Source organism: Dipodomys spectabilis, unplaced genomic scaffold (assembly GCF_019054845.1).
Source record: "Dipodomys spectabilis isolate Male_0828 unplaced genomic scaffold, ASM1905484v1 ptg000145l, whole genome shotgun sequence".
Classification (NCBI taxonomy): domain Eukaryota; kingdom Metazoa; phylum Chordata; class Mammalia; order Rodentia; family Heteromyidae; genus Dipodomys; species Dipodomys spectabilis.
Genome location: NW_024870822.1, coordinates 17,285,594 through 17,297,446, shown reverse-complemented (window position 1 = coordinate 17,297,446; position 11,853 = coordinate 17,285,594).

Below are 11,853 nucleotides of genomic sequence, written 5' to 3'. Positions count from 1 at the left end.
AAAATGCACTTTTTTAACCTGAAAATGTAACCTAAATCTTGTTTTATAACATAAAATAAAATAACAGTCCAATAATATTCCTTTGCTGTAAAGAATCTCATGTTGTGGTCTAGCTACCCTTGAGGAGAGGAAAAGGCTGTTCCGGCTCTCTGAGTCTTTTTGATAAGCTATACTACAGTACCTCTTATAGCCCCTGCAAAGATTTTGTTTTTAATTTTCTAAGGAGAAAGAACATTCTGCCAAATTAAAAAAGACAAGAATTGTTGAAACTAGCACCTATGACAGATCTCAGGTTGTAATTTTTCACTGTAACCATCTGGGCAAATTCAGTTTGATTTTTTTTTGGTCCAATTTGGCTCTTTAATGACTTTATACAAAGTATCATTCGTGATCATTCTAAAAGGGTTCTTGAGAGTTGTTTTCACACCTTACAAGTGTGCCACACTGAAATTTTCACCCATTGTTAATGGGGTTGGACAAAGAAATGCAAACAAATGCAGAAGCTGTTCTTAGTCTCTGAAATCTTACATCTTGGTCAGCAGTAGCCATATCAATTACCAGATGAAAAATGATGCACTATAATCCTTTCCCCTGAAGTATCTGCAGATCAGAGAACAATCGTATACACTCTGGAGCACATGACATAAAAACTTTTAAAGTATTATCTTTTCAACCAAGAGAGTTTTACAATGTGGGAAATGTGATATTTTAAAAGTTGGTTTTTATATTGTCTGTAGGCCCACCACATATTTTGTAATGATTCAATTCATGTGTTACCATAAAATATGCAAAAAAATATATTTTTTTAGTTTTCTCTATATACTTATATATTTATATATAAGTATATATATTTATATACTTATATCTTCTATATTCTTAAAGTCTTTAAGTAAACTGAAGTTAGGGAAAACTTATTTCCCAACTTTTCCAGTTAAAATAGCCTCCTCACTTAACTAAAGAAGTGAAGGACCTCTATGATGAAAACTTTAAAATCTTGAAAAAGGAAATCAACACAGAACTTAAAAAATGGCAAAACCTCCCATGCTCCTGGATTGGAAAGATTAACATTGTGAAAATGGCAATACTTCCCAAGGCTATCTACAAATTCAACGCAATACCTATCAAAATTCCACCCTCATTCTTCAAGGAAATAGAAGAGGCAATCCAAAAATTCATATGGAACAATAAAAGACCCCGAATAGCAAAAACGCTCCTCAACGGAAAGAACACTGCTGGAGGAATATCAGTACCAAATTTCAAACTCTACTATAAAGCCATAGTAATCAAAACAGCTTGGTATTGGCATAAGAACAGACCTCAGGACCAATGGAATAGAATTGAAAACCCAGAAATGAACCCACAGACCTATAGCCATCTAATCTTCGATAAGGGAGCTAAAACAATAGAATGGAAGACAGACAGCCTCTTCAGTAAATGGTGCTGGCAAAACTGGTTAACTACATGTAGAAAACTAAAGCTAGATCCTTATATATCACCCTGCACCAGAATCAACTCCAAATGGATCAAAGACCTTGAACTCAAAGCAGACACTCTGAAAACATTACAGGATGGAATAGGAGAAACCCTGGGTCTCCTCGGCTCAGGCCGAAATTTTCTGAATAGAGACCCGGAAACACAACAAATCAAAGAAAGGTTGGACAAATGGGATTGTATAAGGTTGCAGAGCTTCTGCAGGGCAAATGACATAGCTAGCAAGATCAATAGAAAGCCCACGGATTGGGAGAAGATCTTTACTAGCCATACAACAGACAAGGGTCTCATATCTAAAATATACTTGGAACTCAAAAAATTAAACCACCCAACAACAAATCCTCAAAGAAACAACTGCCCAATAAGTAAGTGGGCGAAAGACTTAAAGAGAAGCTTCTCTGAAGAAGAAAGAAGGATGGCCAATAGACACATGAAGAAATGTTCAACATCCCTAGCCATAAAAGAAATGCAAATCAAAACAACATTGAGATATCACCTCACTCCAGTTAGAACGGCAAAAATCAAGAACTCTAACAACAACAGATGCTGGAGGGGATGTGGACAGAAAGGAACCTTACTTCATTGTTGGTGGGAATGTAAACTTGTTCAACCACTTTGGAAAGCAGTATGGAGGTTCCTCAAAAGACTCCACATAGAGCTCCCCAATGACCCAGCAATCCCACTTTTGGGCATTTACCCAAATGATCACAAACAAGGCCACACTAAAGCTACCAGCACAACTATGTTTATTGCAGCATTATTTACCATAGCTAAGATATGGAACCAACCCAGATGCCCCTCAGTAGATGAATGGATCAAGAAGATGTGGTATATATACACAATGGAATTCTATGCCTCCATCAGAAAGAATGACATTGCCCCATTTGTTAGGAAATGGAAAGGCTTGGAAAAAATTATATTAAGTGAAGTAAGCCAGGCCCAAAGAAACATAGGTCCCATGGTTTCCCTTATTTGCAAAATCTAGTATAGGTATGAGTCAAGTGGAAAAAGTCAGATAATGTGATGTTAGGAAAACGAACCCTCAAATATGTATTTTAATGTTTTTGTTTCTTTCATGCATGTGTTTCTAACGCATTTATAAGATTATTTCTTTGTTGCTTTGTATGTCCCTCCCCCACAGTGTAACCCCCGCTTTCACTATATTTGATGTCAGTATAACATGTGGAGGAGACGGGGACAAACAAGTCGTTTAAGGATTCAGGTGGACCTGTTGCAACAATGAGAAGTACAAAATGTCATGTCAAAACCAGCTTTACAATGTCGGTGGGGGGAGGGAGGGGGGTATGATGGGGGGGGAGGGGGGAGGCTGGGAAGGGAGGTGAAGGGTAAACAAAGGAGGAGGCTGCAATGCTTGGTAAGAAATGTATGCATTTTTCTGCCCATGTAATTGTAACCCCTCTGTACAGTATGTTCTCAAATAAAATAAAATAAAATTAAAAAAAAAAATAGCCTCCTCATCACTTACCCTCAAGGTACTGCTCCCATGTCCTCCCTCTCTCTGTTGTTCCTGAGTGCTACGGATACAGCAAGAGGAAGAAGGATATTTCACATCTGCTGGCATGGAGGATGACCTCTGGTCTATGACTTATGGAGTGAGTGTCTTAGACATGAGCCTCCACTTCCCTCAGCAGTTGTTGACCAATCTCACTGTCTGTGCTCTTATCTCAGGCAAATCACTTGGTGGTTGGTTTCTGGAAGATGGCCCTCCCATCTTATTATTGGGCTCTTGTTCAAATTAGTGACACTGTAAAACTCAGCCACAATTCTTAGCTGTGCCTACCCAGAGTCTCTTGTAATGGGAATCCAGACAGCCAAGCCTTGAGGTTCTTGTATTTCCAAGTAGTGACAACCTCTGGGTAGATCCACCAATTCTTGATTCTCAGCCACCTTCACTGCCTGCCGCTGTCATGGAGGTGTTTCTAGATGTCTTCTACAGTATGTGAGGACTACTTCGGGTTATCAGTCTCACAGTCTTATCGTATGAGTGGGGCTAGATAATATAACAATACCATGAAAGCTTGCAGCATTTTCCTAAATCTGTTTGGGGGATATGTTATTGGGGTGGCTATGGTCTTTCCTCTCTACTATATCCCTGAACAAAATCAGAATCCTGGTCCCTTCCTAGTGATGGAAAACCTATGTGCCTCCTGCTCCTGTGTGAAGGGACTGCTCCTATACCATATCCTCGGCCTCTCTTGAATCACAACCCACAAGTAGGTGTTGGAATTGCTGTTGGGCATAAACCCAAACTTAGAATAAAAGAAAATTAAAAATTGCATATGATACTGACAGTTTTCTATGTCCTTTTGGATAACAGGTAGCCAAGGTAAGCAAGGAATATGGCAGCATATTTGCTAATAAGCACACAAACATCTAGATTATTCTGGCAAAAGTCGGACAATGGCCAGTTTTTATAGGACCTTCCAATAAAGTGATATGTGTAACATCATTTTATATAGAGAGAAACAATGCAGTTATAGCATTAGTCAACCCACAGATTTTAGAAGAATAAGCACAAGAGAAATAATTTTTGACAAAATAAAATCTGAATTCTAAAAGGTGACTATGATCGAGAGTCCTTCTTTTAATCTAATGATGTTCTTACTCTCATGAGGATGATATATTTTGGTATTGTAACTTCTTAACCAAATAAAAACTTGTAGAATAGTAATTATTATTGGGCAACAGGCAGAAAATCACATTAATAGAATAGTATAAGGATTCATTTTTAATGATTTTAGATCTTACATTCTCTGTATCATAATTATATAATAATTATTATATATCATGATACTTTAGTTAAATGTTTATTCTAAATTCATATTTGAACCTTATTTAAGTATATGCTTCTTTCTTTTTTGTACTGGGCATTTTCTATTGATAAGGTGATGTACAAAGGGATTACAGTTACATAAGCAAGGTAATAAGTGCATTTCTTGTTGAACCATGTTTCTTTCTTTGCCGGTGTTTCCATACTAATTTTTACATGTTTTAGCATATTTAATAGCCACAATCATTATCCTTGTCAACTCTGGCTCTCTCTCTCTGAGCTACTGGTCTTGTAGAAACATTTTTTTTCTAAATTCTCCTTTTCCTCTTGGGATTTGAGGTCAAACTTGAAGCTTTTGCCTGCACCTCATAAGGGAAAACCTTGGCTAGGACTTAAGACAAGATTGTTCTCACCCAAGATGATATAGAACCACATTCGTAAAAATACTGACTCATCCAAGTCTACCTCTTGGTTAAACTCTGAGACTGAATTTTTAGCTACCTTAGGACTCATCTTTATCATTCTTCAATTTCCCCTCCTCTAAATGCTATCCATGAATTCGTATGCCAAATACTTTTCATTCATCATCTCATTTATTTCTCACAATATTTAAGATAGATATGCCACTAGAATCTCTATTTTATAAAAGAGAAAAGAAGTTTGGAGAACTTAAGTAATTGATTTGCAATCACATGACTGTAAATAATAAAGCTCTGATTTGAATCCTTCCAACGCCAGTGATGTACATTATTAAAATTGGGATACCAAAAAGTGAAATGGTTGGTCCACAGTTATAAAACGAATAAACGACTGAATTGGAATTCAAAGTCAGATATTATCCAACCCTAAATCTTTATTTCTAACTCTATAGGACAGGAAGGAAGAATGAGCAGGAACATTCAAAATTAGTCTATGAGAGAAGCACAAAATTCAGATGATCATAGCAGGAACTAACCTTTAAATAGAAACTGGATGGAAAGATTGATAGCTGCCTAATCATACACTCGTTTCAGCTGACAGGATGGCACATCTTAAACTGAGAACAAGGTCTTTTGGAGAGGGCATGGTGATCCCCACCACTGACAGCTACGTATCTATTGGGTGGATGATGGGACTGGCCAATCAGCAACTGAGAAAACAAAACTATTTGGTAAAACCGACTGATCAAGGACTCATAGCCAGGCCTGTAGCTCTGAGTTGGAAACGTGCTTCTTGGAAAGGTAATCTGACTTCCCCATGATGAAAGGCCACTCTGGGCTCTGACTGGCGCCAAGGTTCCAGGAATCAGGTCTGAATCCATGCCTGGACTAGCAGTAACTGCCAGGGTGCCTTTGCTCATAGATCAGCCATGAGGTCAACCATTTGTGTGACTCACTTTGTGAAAATGAGGCGGCATTTAAATTGATTTTTCCAGTTGGTTAAGTCTCTCCCCTTTGTTTTAAAACAGAGACTTAGGATGCGGCTGAACCCAAAGCACTACCAGGTAAAGTAGCCCTTCTGTTGCCTGCCATGCAAAATCCAGACTCTGTTACCATTGAAACTGGCCCATGGGAACGGTGAAAAGGAGTCACTGTTAGTGACTTTCTGCTTGAAACAGCCTTGCTAACTGACAACAAGCAACAGACATGTATAACAAGAGAGAGCCTCATCCTAAAACACCCCACTGAGTGATGTGGCCTTCTGAGAAATGTACAGAACATTCTCCAGAGTGGCCAAGTGGCCAATAATAGCTCGAGTTCTTGCCTACTGTATCCTCCTCCTCACTGCTTTAACATTGTCCTTGGGAAAGTTAACTGTCTTGTACTTGACAACTTGACAACATTTGAGTATTAAACAGACAGATGGGTGGGCATGAATACACGCAGCTCCATATAGGTGCAAATGTGTGTGTGTGTGTTCAAGATAGTCACACTATGAGTGAGCTTCTAAGGGAGAAATCTTGAATTAGAATCTGAAAAGACTTACTCCTGCTGCGTTAGGACTTTGAGAATGAATTTGAGTTTCTCAGCTTTCCTTTACTATTATAAATACCTGAGGAAATAAAAAAGAACAAAAGAGTATGTTTTGGCTCACAGTTCTGGAGGTTTCGGTCCACAGCTTATTTACCCCATTGCTATAGGCCTTGTGGCAAAACAGCACATCATAGTGGGAAATGTGTGATGAAGCCAAACTAATCACCTCATGTCTGAAAAGGTGAAGATAGAGAGAAAGAGGAAGAAGAAAAAGAAGAAAAAGGAGGAGGAGGAGGAGAAGGAGGAGGAGGAGGAGGAGGAGGAGGAAGGGACCAGAGTCCCGTAATTCCTTTCAAGGGCATGCCCCCCAATGACCTGAAGATCTGCCTTTAGTCCTCTTAAAGTTTCCACTACTTCCCACAGTATGCCACTCGAAGAAACAAGTGTTTAACACATAGACCTTAAGGAGACAAAGACACCAAACGATAGTGAAGTCTGAGCTTGTACAGACAGAACAGTAGCTGAAATCAGAGGTTTGCCAGGAGCATATGGTATAGTACCAGGGGCTACACACTTTGACTAGAGCCCTCCTAAACAACTATTTGAACCCTGAGGGAGAACTGTAGAGACATAAACGCAAAGGGGACAGGAAATGTGAATTCATTTACCTCATCCCACACCCCTAACTAAAAGGCACTGGAGAAAAATTGACTAAGTTCTCAATCTTTCAAAGTTGGGTTACTCCATTCAGTAAATTAGTAACCTTAGGAGTGTCACCTGGCTGCTCAAAGCTGAGAAGTTTTCTCTAGTACATATTAAGTACAACAATTCTTACCTTATAAAACAGTCATGTGCAAAGCACTTAAGACATAGTAAGCCTTCTCTTAAAATATGGAGACTGATTAAATGGCCAGCACATTTTTCAAAAGCCAAAGTCATCTCTGAGCTCCAGGCTGTCTCTGAGGAAAGTTGGTCATGTACCTTCTGCAGACCAGTGCTACCTATCATCTCAACATTTTCAAGAACAAGACCAGATAGCTATTTTAGCTCTGCAATCCTTTCCCAGAATCCTAACAGAACCACTTCTTACACTTTGGCTTATTCTTCTATAGGAAATAGGTCTTTTGTGTATCTGACAAAAGCCAAGCATTTGAAAAATAATATAGTGTACAAAAAATCAGTCTTTTTTTCTTTTTTGTCTAAGATGGGAACTCAAACTTGTTACCTGATGCTTTCTCATTGGTTAGTGCTCTACCAACTGAGCCATGTTTCCAGCCCAACAAGTCTTTGGAGAATTATTTTTCTTCCTTCGACAATTTTTGTTGTTGTTGTTGGTTGTGGGGCCTGAACTCTGGGTCTGGGCGCTGTCCCTCAGCATTTCAGCTCAAGGCTAGCGCTCTACCACTTGAGCCACAGCACCACTTCCGGCTTTTTCTGCCTATGTGGTGCTGAGGAATCGAACCCAGAGCCTCATGCATGGAAGGCAAGCACTCTGCCACTGAGCCATCTTCCCAGCCCCACGGCAAATTTTTTTAATGCAAACTTTCTCCTATGAATTTTTCCCCCTGCTTTGCAGTCTGGATTTCTCTACCATTAGACAAACAGGACATTGTAATACGCAAACTCAACATCTAGAGGAGTGTATTCTTAAGTACCACATTCAACCACCTGTGGTGCTGAACTATGTTCAAAAGTGGCAATATCTACAAAAGATTTATTAATTGTTAAAAACTTATTTTTTGTTCTTATTGTGACTGTTTCCATGTATTTTGTCCTTGGAGCTCCTCAGATTTCTCCTTCAAATGATCTGAAATGTGACTTTAATCTAGGTTAAAGAGATCACGTGTTTTAGCCTATAAACCTCCTTTTTTGCTTTGAGAGTCTAGGGCTGGACAGGAACCACATAGACCTAACATTTATTCAGTGGATCACAAGTTTGCAGAAAACCTTCTCCAGGAGTTGCTGGGGGAAGAGCCCTATACTAGAAGTAGAGATGCCAGAGCTCTAGCACACTTTCTATCACGAATAGCATGTGACATGGGGCAGGTGTCTCACCAATATGGGCTCCTTTTCATTAAGGTAAAGGGCTTACACAGGAGGTGTTCTGGGAGTCTGTGGATATGATCCCTGGGGGCTTAGACAGAGGTCTCTGGATAGCCAACATTTTCCAAGCCCCACCATGACGTCCCTGGCTTGGCTAGAGACTCCCGCAGGGCAGGATCACATTGCCCCAGATTCCAGGACTGGCTGCAGCACAGACCCAGGATCGGGTGACAGATCCATCCAGCCTGGACTAGCTCAACCTTTCTGTTACAGCCGCAGCCATGGGGGCTGGAAAACCAGAGCTAATGCAAGCCAGCTGGAGGCCAGGACAAGATTGATGAAGGATAGGGAAAGGATTTGGCCAAGGTTTGGGGGGATATGTGGAGGGGTAGAGAATAATTAGTCCTGCTTGCTTCCCAAATGCCTCCAAGCCTAGTAAACTTCATTAATTGGGAATTCCCAGTGGGAAATTCCGGCTCATGACCCAGAGAAGAAAGGGCTCATTTGGAGATAACTAGTAGTAAAAATGCCAATTGGGGAAAGTATTTAAACTATTGAATGGCTGAACACCTGTTTACCTACAAACAACTGATATGTCATTTATATGTCGATCAAAGCAAGGCCCCTAAAATAGTAATTATCAAACTCAGATGATCATAAGGGTCACCCAGGTACTTTGTTAAGCATGAGTGTCCAATGCAATAATACCAAATGGTCAGCCAAGCATGAGAACCACTACCCTAAACTATCTACTACTCCAGGATGTCCTGACCCCATTTCAAGGCTATGTCTATTACTAAGCAAAAAACTAGTCTTTGTATAATTCATTTAGCATTTATTTTGCAGCAAGAAGAACACTAAGCCACTACAATACATTGTCTCTTTGAATCCTCATTACAACCATCTATGAACAGGTGTTACTATCTCTGATCTGAAGAAAATGATGTAATTGCATTCAAAGAAGGATAAGAATTTACCACACGGCAGAGGTTATATTTGATCCTAGACATTTTGATTCTAGAGCCTAGCTCTTTATTTTGAATTTTTTAATTATTCCCAAGGCCTTTCCTGTCCCTTGGATGATTGAGACAAGACTTAATTATGCTCTTGAAAATAGTCGTAGTGCTTCTCAAGATCTTATCCATCACACAGATGAGAAAACTACATCTCCAAAGAGCACATTCATTAATTCAGTATTGCTCCCATGCCTGGGCCATTCTCAGTTAGACAAAGCTGTTGCCTGGAAGAAGAAAGGCTTATCTTCAGTGCTAAATGTTAGTGCTTACTCTGGTGTTCCAGAAGCAGAGTGATATAGTTGGGAGTGTAGGATCTAATCATACCACTGACTCCGAGTGTGACCAGAGATAAGGTACTGAATATGTATAGATCTGAGTTACCTCATCTGTCAAATGGGAATTATACAGAAGAAATGCTTTTATTTAGTGTGTCTTCTGCCTTGTGAGTGGAGAGAGAAGGAAGGGAAATGAGAACTCTCATAGCGTAAGAGATTGCTCCAACTAGTAGGAAGCAGCCTTGACTGTAGGGGTTATCTTTTATGATTATATGTCAACTTAGGGCTTGATTTTTTTTAAATTCCATTATATATAGGCTCCAGAACTCATCTTCTTCCTGGACTATAGAAAGTAAGAGAGAACACTTTCTAATTTTCTTCGGGGAGCTCGTGAGATGGTTGACCAGATGGTCCTTTAGACCTATGACACCTGTTTTTGACCTATTTGGCTGGGAAACCTTTGCAGATCTATCCCTTAGACCAATAGCCGCCTCACCCATGGCTACCCTCACCTAAGAGCCCCATCCGGATGCCCTCCTCGTTCCCTTCCGGCACTAGTGGAGACAGGAGCCTCCCCCGCCTCCTGCTCACTCCTGGGCCGCCAGCCCAGCAGCTGTTGCCTCAGATCAGTGTGGACCATCTAATCCTCTCTCTAGAGCCCTGGCCCCCTCCTCAGGCAGTAAATTAAGGAGGATGTAAGAACAGAGGGCACCAGCGTCAGCAGAGCGGCATCCAAAACATCCTCCCCCACCCCAGCCCTGACTCACAGGGCCCTGAATTGGCCCCTCTCCACCTGAGGTGGGGGAGGAGGAGGCAGAGACAACTAGGCCTGAGAGAAGAGGGGAGCAAGAACCCAGAGGAGGGAAATGAAGAGGGGTCTAAACAAGAGGATCCAAGCCAGACTCTGAGGGGTGTTCTAGCTCATTTACTTACACTATGACTATGTGTGAGTCCCCAAGTCCCTACACTAGCGTGATCTAGGGCAGGGAACCTAGACCTGAGTCTCTTTATTATGCCTCAGCTTTCCAGTCCCATAGCATTCATAACCACAGCCAGCCCTGACCATCTAATGGGCAGAGAACAGTAAATGGTCAGGATTAGGAAATAACTCTCCAAGGGCCATCCCAAATCCCTGAGTTGAGGAGCAATGAATGGCAGCTAGAATCTTTACTTCCTGCCCCTGAGAGCATAAACTACCTTACTGGCCTAAGATTATTCTAGCCTTCAACTTAAAAACACCATCCTAGACTCCCTAGATCCCCATGCCAAGAACTCCTTGGCCTTACTCCAGTCTCCCAACAAGCTAAATGGAAGAGGGGGAAAGAGGTCTAAATAAAATCTGTACACTATCCATGGATGTGATCAAGAAAAAAGAGCAAAGAGCAATACAGAGAGGCTGCAGTAGCTTTTTATGTCACCTGGGAGGAGGAGCTGGCGAATAATACAGTGGTTTCTTGTCAGAATAGAATGATAAACCCCAGGAGCCTGACATTTTTAAGTAACTAATAACAATGGCATCTTTGCATCTCAACTGAGACTTAATAGAATGAGATCCATGTCTCAGAAATAGGGTGAAAATGTTTCACATACACAAAGAAAATGAACCTGTTCAGAAGGAAGGATAAATAATCCTCCATAAGCAATGCTCATGCCAAAACATGGACATTTGCATTTGACATGTGTAATACCATACATATGAGTATCAAATTTCTGTCTTCAATCTGGGTCATTCAATTGACCTCCACACTCCTGTCTTTCAGCCTGCTTGATGTCATCACTTGGGAAATCAACAGGCCTCCCCTGATCTAACTTATCCCAAACTCAATTCCAATTTCCTCCCAATGATTTAGTATAGTTATCTCAGCTTATGGTGTCTTCATCATTCACATTGTTCAGGTAAAAACCTTGATATAACACTCTATGAATCTTTTCTTTGTCTCCCTTCTCCATTTCTACCACATTCAAAGTTTCATGAGACCTTCTTGGCTCTTCTTTCAAATACTGTATCCAAAGATGATTACTTCTTGCTTCCATCATTGCTACCACTGTGAACCTAACTACAATCATCTTTCACTTGGAACACTACAGGATAAATCTTCTCTGCAAGTTCCACAGCCTTGTCCCAGCTCTACTTAACACAGAAGCTACGAGAATCCTTTTTAAAGGGGAAATTAGGTCTCATAAGTCTTCAACTCCCAACTTTCTCAGGCTCCACAGTTCACTCAAACTAAAAGCCAAAGTCTTGGGGATGTATACCAGTCTTGTCTCATTAATACTTGGCCCTC